Consider the following 17,181-nt stretch of genomic DNA (forward strand, 5'->3'; position numbering starts at 1 on the left):
AAAATACAACACTGGCTACAAAACTTAGCACTGAAATTTTCCGGACAGCCAAAGAAATTAAAATTAAGCAACAGTTTAAGAACTTTGTGCAAGACAACAGGTGCACCAGCAATGCAGTGTCGCTTGATGCAAATGAGGTTGAGGGGGCTGGAGAGACTAAAGGGACCTGTCTGCTCTTCTGGAGAGCATGAGTTTGGTTCCCAGAACCCATCTCAAACAGCTCACAACCTCCTGTAACTCCACCTCCAGGGGTCCAACACTTCTGGTCTCTGTGGGCACCTACACTTACAATGCACATACGCCCTCCTCCCAAACACAATTAATTGAAATAAAGGAAAAATTTTTTTTTAATACAGATGAGGCTAATGTATGTTGAGAGTCAAGCAAATACACAGTATTTGCTAGATGATTCCTGTAGCACCACCACTCAGGTACTTCTCTGACAATTCTACAAAATGTGAGAGGAGACTTGGAGGCCAGATGTGTGAATGTGTCAAGAGGCTCAAAACAAACCATGAGCTCAAAGCCAACCTGGGTTACATAGTGAGTTCCAGGCCAACCTGAGCCACAGTATCAACACTGGTTGAGGTCAAGGGGGCAGGAGTAAACAGAGGGAGCAGCCTAGCCCTGCTGAAGGCCCTGTGACATCAAGGAAGGTGGAGACATGCACAGCCCTGGAACTAAACTCACTAGGACTGTGTTTGTGTTCTGAAGGGGAGGAAAACTGCCTGCCAGCTCGCTGCTTCTTGTACAACTCCTTTTCCCTTGGTGCTTCCCATCTGACCTGAGATAAACCTTTAATGGGAGCAAAACTGGCTTCGTAAGATGTTCTAGCCTTGGCCGTCAGCACTAAGGCTTTACATGAGACTCAGACTTTCTACTTCCTTTAAGTCACTCCATCCCCTAAAGAGCATCTGTTTTCATGAAGGCTCTGAACAGCAAGATAGGTGAGGAATCATGTCCTCCACGTGTCACGTCTCCTCCTTTGCCCTTCCCAAGTCTTTAGTGCAAAGGCTGGCAAAGTCCAGCATAAGAGTTTTAGGCTTTGCAAACTAGAAGGCCTCTGGTTGTAGCTATTCAACTTTGATTCTACAGCATTGGATTAATATAGATGGTGCACAAACAAATATAGATCGTGATAAATATTACTTAAAACATGGCTGCAGGCCAAGTCTACCCACAGTTGGAGTTGTCCAACCCTTGCATAGAACAGGAAGGGTTCACTCAAATGCTAGGCTCCAGCTCAAACCAGGGCTAAGGCAAGCTTTGAAGAGACCCAGAGGGAAGCTAAAATAAACTCCCCACTTGGGACAATGATTCTAGATTGAGTCATGACTCAAACCCAGGCTATATTATAACCCTGATATTAAACCAAATCATAGCCCTTGTCTTCAAACCAAGTCCTGGCAGGTACCAAACCGAATCCATAGCAACACTGCCGCTGGACCAATGCTACAACTCGGAGGCTGGATGATGGTTCCTGCTCAATACAAGGGCCTGAGTCTAGCCTGTTGGTTGAGTCCTGATCCTAGACTGAGCCCTGGCCTCAGTTAGAACTTGTTCTAGCCTTTGGCTTTATCTGTTCTCTCCAAATCTGTGCTTCTAAAATAGTACCCATACCTGCTGTCCCAGTCACTGGGTGGAAATGACCGTCTTCCTGGACCAAGTCTCCAAGCATTACCTTCCATCCTATTCAAAGTCACAAGGCAGACATACTGAAGAAACATGCGGCCTCCCACTCATCCTCTTACTTCTCATTGAGAGAAGCTAGGTCCGCAGTGTGGTCCTGCTGGAGTATCTTAGTCGGGGTTCCTATTGCTGTGGTAAACACCAAGAATGAAACAACATGGGACAAAGGGGCTTATTTCAGCTTACAGTCCCACATCACAGTCCATCAGTGAGGGAAGTCAAGAATGAGAACAAGAACCAGGAGGCAGGGAATAAAGCAAAGACCATGGAGGAGTGCTGCCTACTTGCTCTCCATGGCTAGCTCAGCCCAGGACCACTGGCCCAGGGCTGGTAATGTCCGCAGTGAGCTGGGCCCTCCCACATCAATCATTAATCAAAAAGATGTCCCACGGACTTCTCACAGAACAATCCTCAAGACTCTCTCTTCCCAGCTATGCTTAGGTTTGTATCAAGTTGACAAAATCCAACCAGCACACAGAACATCTGATCAGGCCTGTCTCTTCTGTCAGATGGGTCCCACTTCTCTGATGCATGTCCCTAAAAAGAGAGACACTATGAAAGTACCATCCCTGGACAAAAGGTCACCTGATACTCCCCGTGCACAGCAGGAGCCACTGCTCAGCAGCGAGATGAGTCCCCTGGGTCCTCCAACAAGTTCCCAATATCCTCCAAGCTCAGCTGCTGTGACTTGAGCTTCCCAAAAGACACTCAAAGATGGAGTTTAGAATACAAGATGTTTCTAAAGTCTAACCTGGGGGTCCAACACCCATGGGCAGGGTTGGGAGAGCTGGAGTGAGCAGAGAGAGAAGTTGATCCATGATAGAAGCCTTATGATAGCCCTGGGCTACATGTCCCCCTTACCTCACCTCAGATAGCTCCAGAGCTGGAACAGCCTGTCCGAGTGTCCGGGTTGTCTGGCAGGCTGTGTTTCTCTGATGGAGGACATCACTGACTTACCTAAGAACACTATACTGAGCACAAGAGCTCTACAACTGGGATGTCCCTAAATAGACAACAGCATCTACTAGCACTGCTCCCTGCACTGCAGGCTACGTAAGTTCAAGGACAACACAGCGCTATTATGTCCCTCACACACTCTCAAGCCGGTGAAGACACATGTTCAATCAGGACATTTTTTTTTAACAGTATGACACACAAAGTGAGAAATAAAAGTAAACACATAAACAAATCATTGAATGAATCAACTAATTGAATTTAGTGTTAAATGCCAGAAAGAAAACAAAAGTGACAGCCCCCTCACTATGTCTTATTTTTAGAGAGGAGAGCCAGAGGAAGGCTGGGGTTTTAAGTGCAATAAAAATAGCGGTTGAACTTATGCATGCTGGGAGCTACCTTAGGATCCTTACAAATGTTCATCTTTCCATCCCAGCAACTCTATAAAGAAGACTCTGTTGTTCTCCCCTCTTTGTAAAGAGAAAGGAAAACAGAGTACAAAAAGGTTAAGTCGATTGCATACAACCCATGATGGCTAATGGCATGTTTTAAGCTTAAATTACTGTATTTAAGAGATCTATAAAACAAAAATGCCTCTAACCTGTAAACCCCACTTGCCCAAGGGCAGATGACTTCCTGGGATGCTGTGGGCTGTTGTTCAGGTAAGATAACACGCCACAAGGTTGGTTGCCCCAAAGGCCCAGGTTGTGTGCGTCATCACATGTTGGCAGGAAGTACGTCAGAATGTGTTCTTGTCTCTGATTGCAGGACAAAAAGGCAGGAAGTGCGTAGCCTGGTGAGTTTTGCCTTTAAACCCCTTACTGATGTAATTCAGCATCCTGTTCTCAGTATGTGTTTCAGGTATGGCCTGACCAGTATCCATGGTCCTGGCCATATTGAATAAAGCCTCTTATTTGTGAAAAATTTATGAACTGTCAGACTGGTGAATCTCTGAGCAACCCCACATCCGTAACACACCTAAGCGGCAGTCTACAGTATCAGAAGTTTGCTTCATATGAAAAGCAGGCTGTACAAAGATCTAAGAAACCCTGTTCCAGGCAGAGGAAAGTCTAAGGTTTGCCTTAGCTTTCTGTTACTATAACAAAATACCAGAGATAATCAGCATATATATGTGAGAATGTTTGGAGGCTGGACAGAGAGCTTAGTGGTTAAACACAGGCTGCTCTCCTAGAGGGCGTAGGTTTGATTCCCACCACCCACACACTGGCTTACAAACATCTACAACTCTAGTTCCAGAGGATCAGTGCCCTCTTCCGGCCTCCACGGGGAATAGGTATGTATGTGGTAAGCAGGCATACATGCAGTCAAAACACCCGTACACATAAAATAAAATAAAAATTTAAGAAAAGGAAATGCTCATCTTGGCTTGTGATTTTGGAGAGTTCACTTCATGATCATTTGGCCCCGCTGTTCTTGGGCCCTTGCTGAAGCAGTGCATCATGGGAGGAAGTCCATGGTAGAGCAAAATTCCTTATCCATAGTGACTAGGAAGTGAAAAGGGGGTAAGGAGAGAGACCAGGGTCGTATCCACTTCAGAGGTCTGACAGAATTCCAACAAAGCCCAACCCCTTAGAAGTTCCAGTACCCTCTACTGGTGCCATGGCAGGGACCACACAGATTTGTGGGACTCCTATCAAAAGCATAGCAGGGACATTCAGGTAACAAGGATATTTGGCTCTTGGCTCCCATCTCAACAGCCTCTCTCTCTTCCCCAGGCTGAGAAACACTAAGTCTTCTTTAGTGTGTCCCAGCACAGGCTAGGCTGAGTGTCCCTGACCCAGAGAGCCATGTGCTGGAACTTTGACCTTAGAGATTAGAATGGAAGAAATGTGCAAAGGACGTTAGAGATATTGGTGGTGATGGCAGAACCCTCAGTAATGGCCCAGATTCTGCCATGACACATTTACTGTGTCCAGGTACCAACTGCTGCCTAACAAGGCAACCCATAATTTTAGGCTTAGAATAATGACAAAGTGCTCATCTCTGGCATCTGGATAGAGTTTGGAGGGGAGAGCTGCTCTCTGCTCAACTTCGCTCAACAACAACAATAACACCCATGTGCCCGTGCGCACCCACCTCCACATATCCTGGGTTTCCTTACCACGTGGCAACCGGTTACCCAATTGCAGTCTGTGTAGAAGATGCTCTCTTATGCAGTAAGTACTTTTGTCCCACCCTTGTCTTCAACTGATGAGATGAAACTCGCCCCCATTGAGGAGAGCTGTCTTTTTACTCAGCCTAATGACTCAAATCTCACCCACAAGCACCCGGAATGTTAAGTCAAGTTTCCAGGCACTCCAAGACCCACGTAAGTTGACCCCAAAGCACCACGGTGCTGCAGATGGCTGGCAGCTGTGTGGGCCTGGACCTGTAGAAGCAGTGTTACTTAGACACACTCTTAGGCTTTGGAAAGCTGGTCTGTACCAGCAGAGGCATAGGAGGCTAGGCATTCAACCGTGTGACAGCAGCCCTCCGTGCTTCCCACACAACAAGCAGACAGCTCATACTCTTGTTTCTGTTTTACATTCTGTAGGTGTTGGGTTAGGCAGCTTCCCACAGCATAAGAAGTCCCCAACAAAGGAGCAGACAGTGAGCGAATGGAGGCCACCTAGGACCAGGACCCATGCCTACCACCCAAGGGGACGTGTCTTTAGCTCTTCGTGGATGTCTGTGGAGTGAGCTCTCCTGATCACAGAGGCTGGATGGGCATGCCAGCCTATGGGCACATGTGTGGGGGAGGTTGCTGATATAACAGTAACGTGTGACTCTTAGAGACTACATTGGCTGTGACCTCTTCCTGCAGCATTCACGGAAGTACTTAATTTAGGTGAGTGGAGTGGTTCTCAAATTTAAAGTTGTCAAAGTTGGAGCTCCAAGAATCCCTCAGATTTTAAGACAGCTTCTGGGTGAGGCTAGGTTCCAAACTCATGTTTTACTAGGACAAGGTCAAAGGATATAAGCCAGTCTGCAATGTCCCCTTTTCACTCTCTCCTCCCTCAGGAAAAGTTGTCAGGCAAAGAGCATGTGAGAATGGCTGTAGTCTGTGAGCTGAGAGATGTTACTTGGGACTGGAGACTTTTTTGCTCATTGTAAGTCTTCCCACTGCCACACACCTGAGCTAGTCCAATGACAGTGGTATGGTGATGCATTTCCATTTAAAGTTGTGCCCGGCATGGCTAAAGGCAAGGGAGAGTTGTGTCTTATCATTACTGCTCCTTCGCTTCGTACTAGAGTCCCCCGTGCAGTAAAAATAAGAAAGCACAACAGCTTCTCAGAGTTGGAGTCAACAAAACTCGACCCAAAAATCTTAAAAGAGAAAAGATGGAAACTAGCTGTCCACAGGGGACTCTGGAGTGCTCCAACACAGGCTTAGGATCTGGAGAGTGTCCAGGACTGGGTGCAAGCCAGGAATGACTAGAATGTTCTAAGCAATCACCCCACCTCTAGCTGACCTTGCAGGTGTGCACAAGCAGGAAGTAAGGGATAATGAAGAGTAGCGAACTTCCTGCCAAAGAATGAAGGTGTGCCTCACTTCCCAGAGAACCACAGGGCAGCCTGAAAGTTTCCCACTCAAGGCACTTTCCAGCTAACACACCAAGGTTCCAGTGTCTCCACAGAGCTCTATATTTAGGTCAAGAAACTCACTAACAAACAACAAAACCCCACAGCAGTACACACTGGGGAGACAGGGAGCTTGCTCCCAGATTCATTAGGTAAAAGTCTGGGTCGGGGGTGAGGGGCTGACATATAAGAAGTAACAAAATACGGCACATGCCCAAAACAAAAACCTCAGAAACAAACTGTTCCTGAGGAAGCCCAGACAACAAGCCCACACAAAATCCACTATCTTGAATATTTTTTTTAACTAAAAGATGAAAAAGAGTAGCTCGTCAGTAAACAATTTGCTATGTAAGCACGAAGACCAGGAAGCATAAGCCTCTAACGCAAGTTCTAGGCCAACAGCTCCCTGGAGCTTGCGGCTAGTCTGGACCAATCAGTGAGCCCCAGGCTCAGTGAGCGACCCCGTCTCAAAAACAAGGTGGAGAATGATTGAGGGTGACACCCAAGTCAACCTTTGGCTTCCATACACACACATGCATGCATATACCACACACACACACACACACACACACACATGCATATACCATATACACAGAGAAGAAAGGCAAAAAAAAGCTAGAAGATGCTGAAAGCAAAACCTTAAGATAAAAACAACCACTAAATGGTAGACATTCGACATAAGAATTAAACAGAAATTCTGGAGTTGAAACATATTAAGCCTAACAAAAACTTTGCTTCCAGAGCTCAACAGTAAATCTGTACTGCAGAGGGGGAAAAAAAAAAAAAAAGATTGTCTGGGTCTTTGTTTCCTTGTGAGCACTCTTTTAAAGCTGAGTCTTTGGGCAGTTAATTTGTAGGCTCAGCCAGGACTCTAGAAATAAAGTCCCAACTTCACATATACAGCCCATAAATTGTAATCCTGAGTACATATGTTTGCTGCAGCATAAGAACCCCAAAATGGAATAACAACCCACTTGTCTGTCCTCAAGTCTTTAAGTACCTGGTGAGCATTTAAACATCTTGTAGCATTCCCAAGCTGTGGAATACTAAGCAGCCCTGAAAAGGAAGGAACATCAGTAACACCTGGAAGAGTGTAACAGAATTATGCCAGTTTTTGTTTTAAAAGCCAGGCTTAGAGCTGGGTGTGTCACTCATTGGTAGAGTACTTCCCTAGGATGCAAGAATCCCTGTGTTTACGTCTAGTCCTGCATACCCTGGCTGTGGTGACATATGCTCGCAATCCAGCATTTGGGGAGAAAAAAACCTGCAAGATCGTGCTTGACTACATAGCAAGATCAAAACCACCTGGGGTTACTTGAGATCCTGCCTAGAGAATTCTAGAAGGTTACATCCTTTATGATTCCAATTTAAATGGTCTTAAAACGAGAAGGTGATAGGAATGGAGAACAGGGGGAACAGATTCCCTGTCTCCCAGAGTCTAGGACACAGTGGGAAGAGTCTGAGTGTGGATATAAAGGAACACACAGCACAAGGAGCCCCCTGGGATGGACTTATGAATGTATTAAAGATAATATCTTAGCTGTAATACTGTCTTACAGCTTTTCAAGATGTTACCACTGGGCCAAGTATGTGAAAGATACAGGGGATCTCTCAGTATTGGTTTTCAGTTGTAGATAAACATATAGTCATTTCAAAACAACAGGCTTAATTTTAAAAAATAATTGGGATTTATTTTAGTGCCTAGCACGATCAAGCCTCAAGAATGTCCCATGTGTGCCTTGGAAGAATCTGTATATTGCTATTGGGTACTATAGTTTTGCCAGGTCAACACATTCATAATAACTGACATCTTTGTCTGCTAAATCTAAAATCTTGGGCCACTTCAAGATTTGTGTATTGATTGCTGCCCATCAGCTTTCTGTTGCTTTGACAAAAATGCCTGAGATGATAACTTATATAGGCAAATATGTGATTGAACAGAGCCCACAGATCCTCCAGCCTTTGATAAGTTTCAAGAACACATTAAAAGTGCAGGCTGTTTCCAAGCAGACAGCATCTTCTCTTTATGCTTTTAAGACCACACATTGGTGAAGAAGGAGTAGCCAACTGGTATACCAAGCCACTCAAGGTTGCTCCCAGTCTCTGACCTTATCAAGATCTCTGGGGTGGGTCTCAAGTCGGGCGAGTCATTGACTTGCTATTCCCTCAATCTCTGTTTCATCTTAATCCTTAAACTTGTTGTAGGTAAGACAAATTTTGGGTCAAAGGTTTTATGGGTGAGTTAGTGTCCCTCTCCCTCCACTGGAAGTCCCACCTGAATACAGGAGATGATGGCTTCAGGCTTCTTAACCCCCAGTGCTAGGAGTCTCAGCTAGGGTCACCCCCATAGACTCCCAGGATCCTCCCCTGTCCTGGAGTTGCCACCTACCACAGAGTTTCATTCTCTCTCCAGGTCTCTCCCCTCCCAGTTCCCTCCATACCTGGTCCTCACCTGTTATCCCCCTCACCCTCTCTCCTACCCAGTTCCCTCTCCCCATCTACTTCAGATGTCTATATTATTTCCTCTTCTGAGTAAAATTCAAACATCTTCTCTTGGACCTACCTTGGCTTCTTTGGGTCTCTGGATTGTAGCATGGTTATCCTGTACTTTATAGCTCTTACCCACTTACAAGTGAGAACATACTATGTGTGTCTTTCTGGGTCTGGACCTAGACCCCCCCTACACATATGTAGCAGATGTGCAGCTTGGTCAACATATGGGTCCCCTAACAATAGGAGTGGTGGTTGTCTCTGATTCTATTTGTCTGCCTTTGGATACCTTTCCCCTAGCTGGGCTGCCTGTGAGGCCTCAGTGGGAGAGGATGCACTTAGTCCTGCTGTGACTTGAGGTGCCAGGGTTGATTGGTACCCAATGGGGCTTCTCCCCTTCTCTGAGATGGAGATGGGAGAGTGGGAGTAGAGGAGAGAGGGAGCTGGGACCAGGCTGTGAAGTGATTTTAAAGAAAAACAACAAACAAACAAACAACAACAACCAAAGCTCTCTGGGCTAAGAATGCATCCCAGTGTAGAGCTGGATGAAGCCCCATTCATGCCCAGTGTAAACAAGCATTTCTTTGGCTTTCTTTTTCCAGCTCTTTGAGATTGCTGACTTGTCTCTCTGGTTGTCCCAGCTAGCAGTGGGTGACATTGGCTTCTCTGGCTGTGTCCTAGCAGCTCTGAACATGAGTGTGCTGCGCCCTGCTCTCCTCACAGCCTGTGCTCAGTCTGCACAGGAGACCGCAGCTCTAGCCTAAACCACCCTGAGTTTTCATTGTTTTTACCAGAGTCAAATGGGTTTCCTTAAACGAATGCCCCTCGGTCTAGTGTTGGATGTCAGCCAATATTTCTTGACTTACATTGCAGTTATAACCCAAGAAACTCACTGCAAAAATATCACCAGGTGATGCTGCCCTCGACCTGTGCAGACTCCTTTTTAAATCTGATAGAACTATTCATTAGTAAACTCCAACTCTGCTTCAATTCTTCTCAGAAGTTAAAAATACATTTAATGCCCTAACCTACAGAGCATAGGCCCGCATCTCAGGGCACTGCCATGTCTGGTTATTTGCCCTAGTGATCATGTAGCTGATGGAGACTGCAGCTCAGAACTGTTGTCAACACTCCAGACAGTACCACACAGTTTACCACTAGACTAGGAACAGTCTAGATTTATTTGAAGCATCATTTCTACCAAACACATGGCTTTTCTACAACAGTAAAAATCCAAAACTCCTAAATCAAACTTTTAAGATGTAGATCATGTGTATGTGTGCGCGCGTGCGTGTGTGTGTGTGTGTGTGTGTGTGTGTGTGTGTGTGTGTGTGTGTCCTATTTTTTTTTTCACTTCACTAAGTCCAGCTGTCAGTGTGTCCATTTTACCTTCAATAGACACACAGAATACGCTCCCATCATCACCCACTCCACTGGGACCCATGTCATCGATCACCTTGCTGGGAATTTTGCAGTGACCTCATTAGCCTGCCTAGTTGTGTCCCTCAGCCTCCCCCGTCACTTCTCCAGGCACCCCCTCCCACTCACGGTGAAAGTGTCCTTCAGAGTTTCCTAGATCCTCTGGCTTCATCTGTGATTATCATTTTACAGCTGGGGGCCTGCATCAGCCAGGTCTCCTCAGAAGACAGAAGCTATGGAGTGATTTGTTAGTGAGAAATAGGGAGGGCCAGAGAAGAGCAGAAGGACAGACTTCTAGGGCAGCTGTCACTGTTACCGCTGCGACAGAGTGTCCAAGGAAGGGCATAATCTCTGTCTGCCCCTACCAAGCCTGAGAGCCAGACCTAACTGGAAAAGGAGCCTGTAGCTCAATGGAGAAGCCACTGTGGCAAGGGAAAGCATTGCTGAGGAACCGCCCACAAGCCACCATCCAACTACGCCAGAGGAAGCTGCCTAGTACCGGTGCCCACTGTGCATTACAAAAGCCATTATTTTCCTGCCGAGTCTTGGTCCCAGAGAACTCACCCAGGCTGCAAAAGAGAAAGCCCTGACAATGTCTCTCCAGCACCTGCTACTGACAAACCTGAACATCTGCCCTGCAAAAAAAACAAAAGCAAAAACAAAAAACAAGAATGGGTGGGTTTGGAGCTGTCAGGAAACCTTCCCCCTGTTCTCTGGAGAACCAAGTACACTCACATAACAAGACCAGTGCCTCTGCACTACATGGAATGCTCTCTCAGCTCCCTTCCTCCTCACATGGCCTGTCCCCTAGCTCGTTCTTCATGAAGAAGGCCCTTTGCAGTCACTCCAATGAAACAGAACCATATTCCAGACACAGTCCATCTCCTCCACAGGCACCCACTGTGCGTCTCCTTTAGTACAAGCTGTCTAATTTAATGGTGATGAGTATTTAGGTCTTGTCCAATTTGTTAAGTGTGTGTGTGTGTGTGTTAGTTTCTTGAGACAGGGTTTTTCTGTGTAGCCTTGGCTGTTTTGGACTCACTTGATAGACCAGGCTGGCCTCGAACTCACAGAGATCCACCTGCCTCTGCCTCTATTTGTTCACTCCTGCATGCCCAGCAGAGTTGACTAGAAAAGAATACTGTCTAGCACTCACAGTAGGTGCTCAATAAATATGTTTAGATGGAGACAGGGTCTCTCTGTGTAGCCTTGGTTGTCCTGGATTCACTTTGTAGGCTAGGCTGGCCTCGAACTTACAAAGATCCACCTGCCTCTGCCTCCCTGAGCGTTGGGATTACAGGCGTGTGCCACCACTCCTGGATGTCTGGTTTTATATTAGGAGCATATAGTGAGAGAGGACAAATACCAGCCAGGATCATCTGGACAAAAACACACTTCACATGGTCGCAGTCTCCTTTACACTGCACCCAAGAGCTCTTGGCTGCCATGCTCTTCAATCCTTATAGGGCTTATGTACACCCAGAAATGTATTCGTGTCAAAAATGTGTAGCACTCAGCAGGATGAAACAGGAAGATCAAGAATTTGAGGCCAGCCTCAGCTACATAGCAAGCCAACAACCCAAAACAGGAACAGCTAACTGGATTCTGTCACAGACTAAAACACACACACACACACACACACACACACACACACACACACACACTTCACACACATACACTTCGGGGCAACCAGGACTCAGAATAAAGCCTCACCAGCCCCTACATGTGCTATCTATGTGACTCTCCAGGGTCTAGGCTCCTCAATTACAGATATTAGCTCTTCTACTTTGTGAATGAAATTACACTGTCTGCATGTTTTGAGTTTGGACTTTGACATCTGTTACTCAAGGCTTTGTATAGAAGATTCAAGTTGCCTTGCGTTGCTGAAGACGCACTGTGCATCTCCTTTAGTGTGAGATGCTCCACTGTACCAATATACAAGCTGTCTAATTTAGTGGTGATGAGTATTTAGGTCTTGTCCAATTTGTTAAGTGTGTGTGTGTGTGTGTGTGTGTGTGTGTGTGTGTGTGTGTGTGTGTAGGAACCAGGCCCGACTGGGCTGCCTGCCTGTCTTGCTGTTTCATGTCCTGTTTCTAGCAGCTCCCATGTCTGTGTTTATCTTGGTTAGCTAGTCATGTTTACTGCTCTGAGAACGCACCCCTCCCTTCCTCGAGACTTTTCCTCCTGTGTGCAATCACCTCTTGAGGGAATTCACCTGGAAGGAGGATTCCTGTTTTGCTGCCTATAAGAAGGCTCTTTGGAAGTCTGAGAACGAGAAGAATAAACTGCTGCCATGGCTGCTGCTGCGGCCGCTGCTCTCTTAGCACGAAGGACCCGCTGTGTTATTGTGTGTGTGTGTGTGCGCGTGTGTGAGTTAAATCCGCAGTCCCTTGCCATCCGCGGGCACCACATGTGTGTGTGTTGGTTTCTTGAGACAGGGTTTTTCTGTTGGCTCTCTTGGACTTGCTTGGTAGACCAGGCTGGCCTCGAACTCACAGAGATCCACCTGCCTCTGCCTCCCGACTGCTGGGATTATAGGAATGCACCACCACGCCCAGCTTGTATACATTCTTATACATGTCTTTTTGTAGATATGTCAGCATTTCTATTGGGCATTTATTTTAATATGGAAACACTAAATTGCAGGACACGTGTGTGTTCAACTTTACCAAGCAAGCCCCCGCCTAAGACTGACTCTTAATCTGTGAGTTAATGCACTCTAGCCCAACTTAAGTGAAGCACCCAGTGATATTCACAGCCCTTAACAAGACACTCTGGCAATGGGCTCATTTTCCCTTTGACACCCAACTGAACACTGGTTTACTAAGCAGAAAAGAACAAAGATACAACATGCACAAGAGTAACCAACTCTGTAGCTAAGTTCATAGCTACAGATCTCACTCTTAAAGGGAAAAAAAAAAGGAGCCAAGTGTGGTGGCACACGCCTTTAATCCCAGCACTCAGGAGGCAGAGGCAGGCAGATCCCTGTGAGCTCGAGGCCAGTCTGGTCTACAAAGAGAGTCCAGGACAGCCAAGGCTACACAGAGAAACCCTGTCTTGAAAAAGGAAAAGAAAAAAGAAAAAAAACAAAGACAAAGACAAAACAAAAGAAGAAAAAGGGGGTGGGTGTAAGGAAAGGAGAAGAAAAGAGAAAGGGAGACAGAAGACACAAACCAGAGAAGACGCAAACCGCATTCCTATCACCCATGCTTGAGAGCCCACGCATGCTGGGCAAGTCCTCCTCGAAGAGCGATGCTGCCCCCTGGTGGATCTGGACCTTTCCAAGATCATCATTTTAAATCTCTCTGATTTACAAAACTAGATGATATTCAGTGCAAATTTCCCCTTTCATTTTTGTTCCTCTCAAAGCAGGCTCTTCCCATAAGCAACCAGTTCCATAGACACAGAGACAACTGGTATGTGCACCTGCATTCAGTAGTTTTCTTCCTCCTTTCTTTATATTTTTTAATTTATTTAATTTTTTGTTTTTATTTTCTTTTTTAATTGACTACATTATTTATTCCCTTTATATCCCTATCCCAGTACCCTCCACCTCTCTCCTCCCAGTTACTCGCTTTCCCCTCCCCACCCCCCACATCTATCCTTTCTCTCCTTCTCCCTAGAAAAGGGGAGGCCTCCCCCCCCCCCCCATAGTCATCAGCCAGTGCACATCAAGCCGCAACAAGACTAAGCACATCCTCTTCCACTGAGGCTAGAGAAGGCAGCCCAGTTAGGGGAAGTGATCCAAAGGTAGGCAGTCCAGTCAGAGACAGCCCAGCTCCTACTTTGGGCATCCCACATGAAGACCCAGCTGCACAACAACTACACATGTGCAGAGAGCCCGCTGCAGTCCCGCGCATGCTCTCTGGTTGGCAGTTCAGTCTCCATGAGCCCCCATGGGTCCATTAGTTGACTCCGTAGGTTTTCTTGTGGAATCCTCAATTCCCCTGGCTCCCCCGATCCTTCCCCCCACCCTCTTCCACAGGATTCTGGTCTACCTAGATGTCTGGATGTAGAAGAACACAAATAAATCCATGCTTATCACTCTGCAAAAAACTGAAGTCCAAGTGGATCAAAGCCCTCAAACTGAATCTGTTGGCACAATGCTCCTGTGGACTGTGTACACTTTACCCTAGTTCGTTCAGATGCTGATTTCTGTGCCCCACTATCTGGCTTCAATCTGGACATTGCCTTGTGGTGTTTATTCTAAGTATCCCCTGTCTCAAGTTTGTGTAAACATGTCACCATTTGTTCTCTGTATTGCCAATAAAAATCAACTAGCCAATGCTGAACAATAACAGAGAATAGAGTGGGCCATCCTGGTGGTGAGTAAGGGGAAGAGAAAGAGGAGGAAGGATGGGATGGAGCTATGAGGTAAGAACTGGGAAGCACCAGGAGGAATGAGCTGGACCTAGGATATGAGTAAACAGCAAGTATAATGTGGGGAATCTGAATGGGAGGAAAGACTAACATAGAGGTTTAGGATGGAGTAATTATTGCACAGCATTATGCTATAGGCTAATAAAATAGATCCGAGTCTCTATGTGTGGTTATTTGGGTATAAATCTGGTTAAGGAGTAATAATAATCCTTCAACATGGAACACTAAATCTAATAGAAGAGAAAGTGGGGAAGAGCCTTGAACACATTGACAGAGCAGGCAACTTCTTGAACAGAACACAAGAGCTCAGGCACTAAGATTGACAATTAATAAATGGGATCTCCTGAAACTGAAAGGCTTCTGAAAGGCAAAGGACACTGTCAAAAGGACAAAATGGCAGTCTATAGAATGGGAAAAGATCTTCACCAACCCTACATTTGACAGAGGGCTGAGATCCAAAATATATAAAGAACTCAAGAAACTAAACATCAACAAAACAAGTGACCCAATTAAAAATGGGTACAGATCTAAACATATTTTTCTACAGAGGAATCTTTAATGGCCAAGATGCACTTAAAAGAAATGTTCAATATCCTTGTCATCAAGGAAATGCATATCAAAACAACTGTAAGATTCCATCTTACACCTATCAAAAGGGCTAAGATCAAAAACTCAAGGGACAGCACATGCTGGTGAGGATGTGGAGCAAAGGGAATACTCCTCCATTGTTGGTGGGACTGAAACTTACACAACCACTTTGGAAGTCAATTTGGCAGTTTCTTTAAAAACTGGTAATAGATCTACCTCAAGACTCAGCTATACCACTCCTGGGTATATACCCAAAAGAAGCTCCATCATACCACAAGGACACTTGCTCAACTATGTTCATAGCAGCTTTATTCATAATAGCCAGAAACTAGAAAGAACCTAGATGTCCTTCGATGAAGAACGGATTTTTTAAAAGATGGTACATTTATACAATAGAGTATTACTCAGCCATTAAAAACAATGACATCATGAAATTTGCAGGCAATGGAGAGAACTAAAGAAGATCATCCTGAGTGAGGTAACCCAGACTCAAAAATATGAACACAGTATGTACGCCCTTATAAAGTGGATATTTGCCATAAAGTACAGGATAACCATGCTACAATCCACTGACTCAAAGAAGTGAAGTAACAAGGAGGGACCAAAGCGGCACGCTTGCATCTCACTGAGAAATAGAAATAGATTAGACATGGGGATGGGGGAGGGGGATGGAGGAGGATGGAAGGAGAGAACAGGAAGGATGAAGTGGGAGGACAGAGGGAGGGAGCACTAGGAGAGACAACTGGATTTGGGGGAGGGGGCATCTCTGGGATAAGCTAGAAACCCAGGACAGTGTTAACTCCTAGGAATCTATGAGGGGAATTCTAGCTAAGACTCCTAGCAATGAGGGATGTGGAGCCTGAAGCAGCCATCTCCTGTAACCAGGTAAGACTTCCAATGGAGGGACTGGGACATCAACCCAACCACAAAACTTTTGACCCACAATTTGTCCTCCCTACAGGATGTGCAGGGGTGGGAGATGGAGCAGAATTTGAGGGAAGGGCCAACCAATGACTGGCCTAGCTTGAGACCCATGCCATGAGAGGCAGCCCACCCCTAACACTATTGATGATGTCCTGCTATACTTGCAGACAGGAGCCTAGCATAAATGTCTTCAGAGAGGCTTCACACAGCAACTGTTGGAAGCTGGTGCGGAGACCCACAGCCAAACACTGAGTGGAGCTTGGGGAATCTTAATAACTTTTGACTTTAAATCATAAATATTGCTCCTAAACTTTGGAATATCCAAAGAAAAGAATTTCCACACAATCTAACTGTATGATTTGTGGTCATTAAAAAAGAAAAATCAGGGATATGAACTCCCAAAGTGGGAGGAAGGACCAAATGTGTCTACCCATTGGTGCTCATTATGAACCCACAAGTCAGTGTGGTGGCAACTATCTTTGCAATCCTCTTTCCTCAACACAATAATAGGTGAAATTAATTTTATACTGCAAAAATAGGAACAACATATATATAGTTGGCACACCATCTCTCAGCTGTCACAGTAAACTTTTTCTTGATAATTACCAATTCTAAGGAGCACCTAGAAAACTGTCATCTGTGTCTAACAGCTCACAGGGCAAATAGACTCAAACTTTCAAGGTAATTAACTTTAATCAACTTTCTTGATAATTAAAATGTTTACCTCCTTAGACTCAGAAATTCCATTTAATTAGCTATAGAGTAATATTTATGCAAAATACACCCATCATATTGTTAGTGAAAAAAATAAGTTAACTGTCCAATGACAGAGAACTAATTAATAGTAGTTCATTCATCATTATGTTTATAAAAATCTGAGGATGTTTTTGACAATACAAGCCTGTAATCCCAGCTATTCAGGAAGTGGCAAGGGGGACTAAATTTAAGGCCTGTCTGGATTTGAGTAAGTTCAAAGCCAATATGGGCTACTTCAACTTAGACATCGTCTCAAAATAGAAAAGACTGAGGACATGACATAGAGCAGTAGAGCAATTGCCAAGCATGGTCCAGGTCCTTAGGTTCAGTCCCCAGGACTACCACAAAGAAGTTCTTTATGGGTTGTTAAGATGGTTCAACAGGTTAAAAAAAAAAAAA

This window comes from Acomys russatus, chromosome 4 (assembly GCF_903995435.1).
Source record: "Acomys russatus chromosome 4, mAcoRus1.1, whole genome shotgun sequence".
NCBI lineage: Eukaryota > Metazoa > Chordata > Mammalia > Rodentia > Muridae > Acomys > Acomys russatus.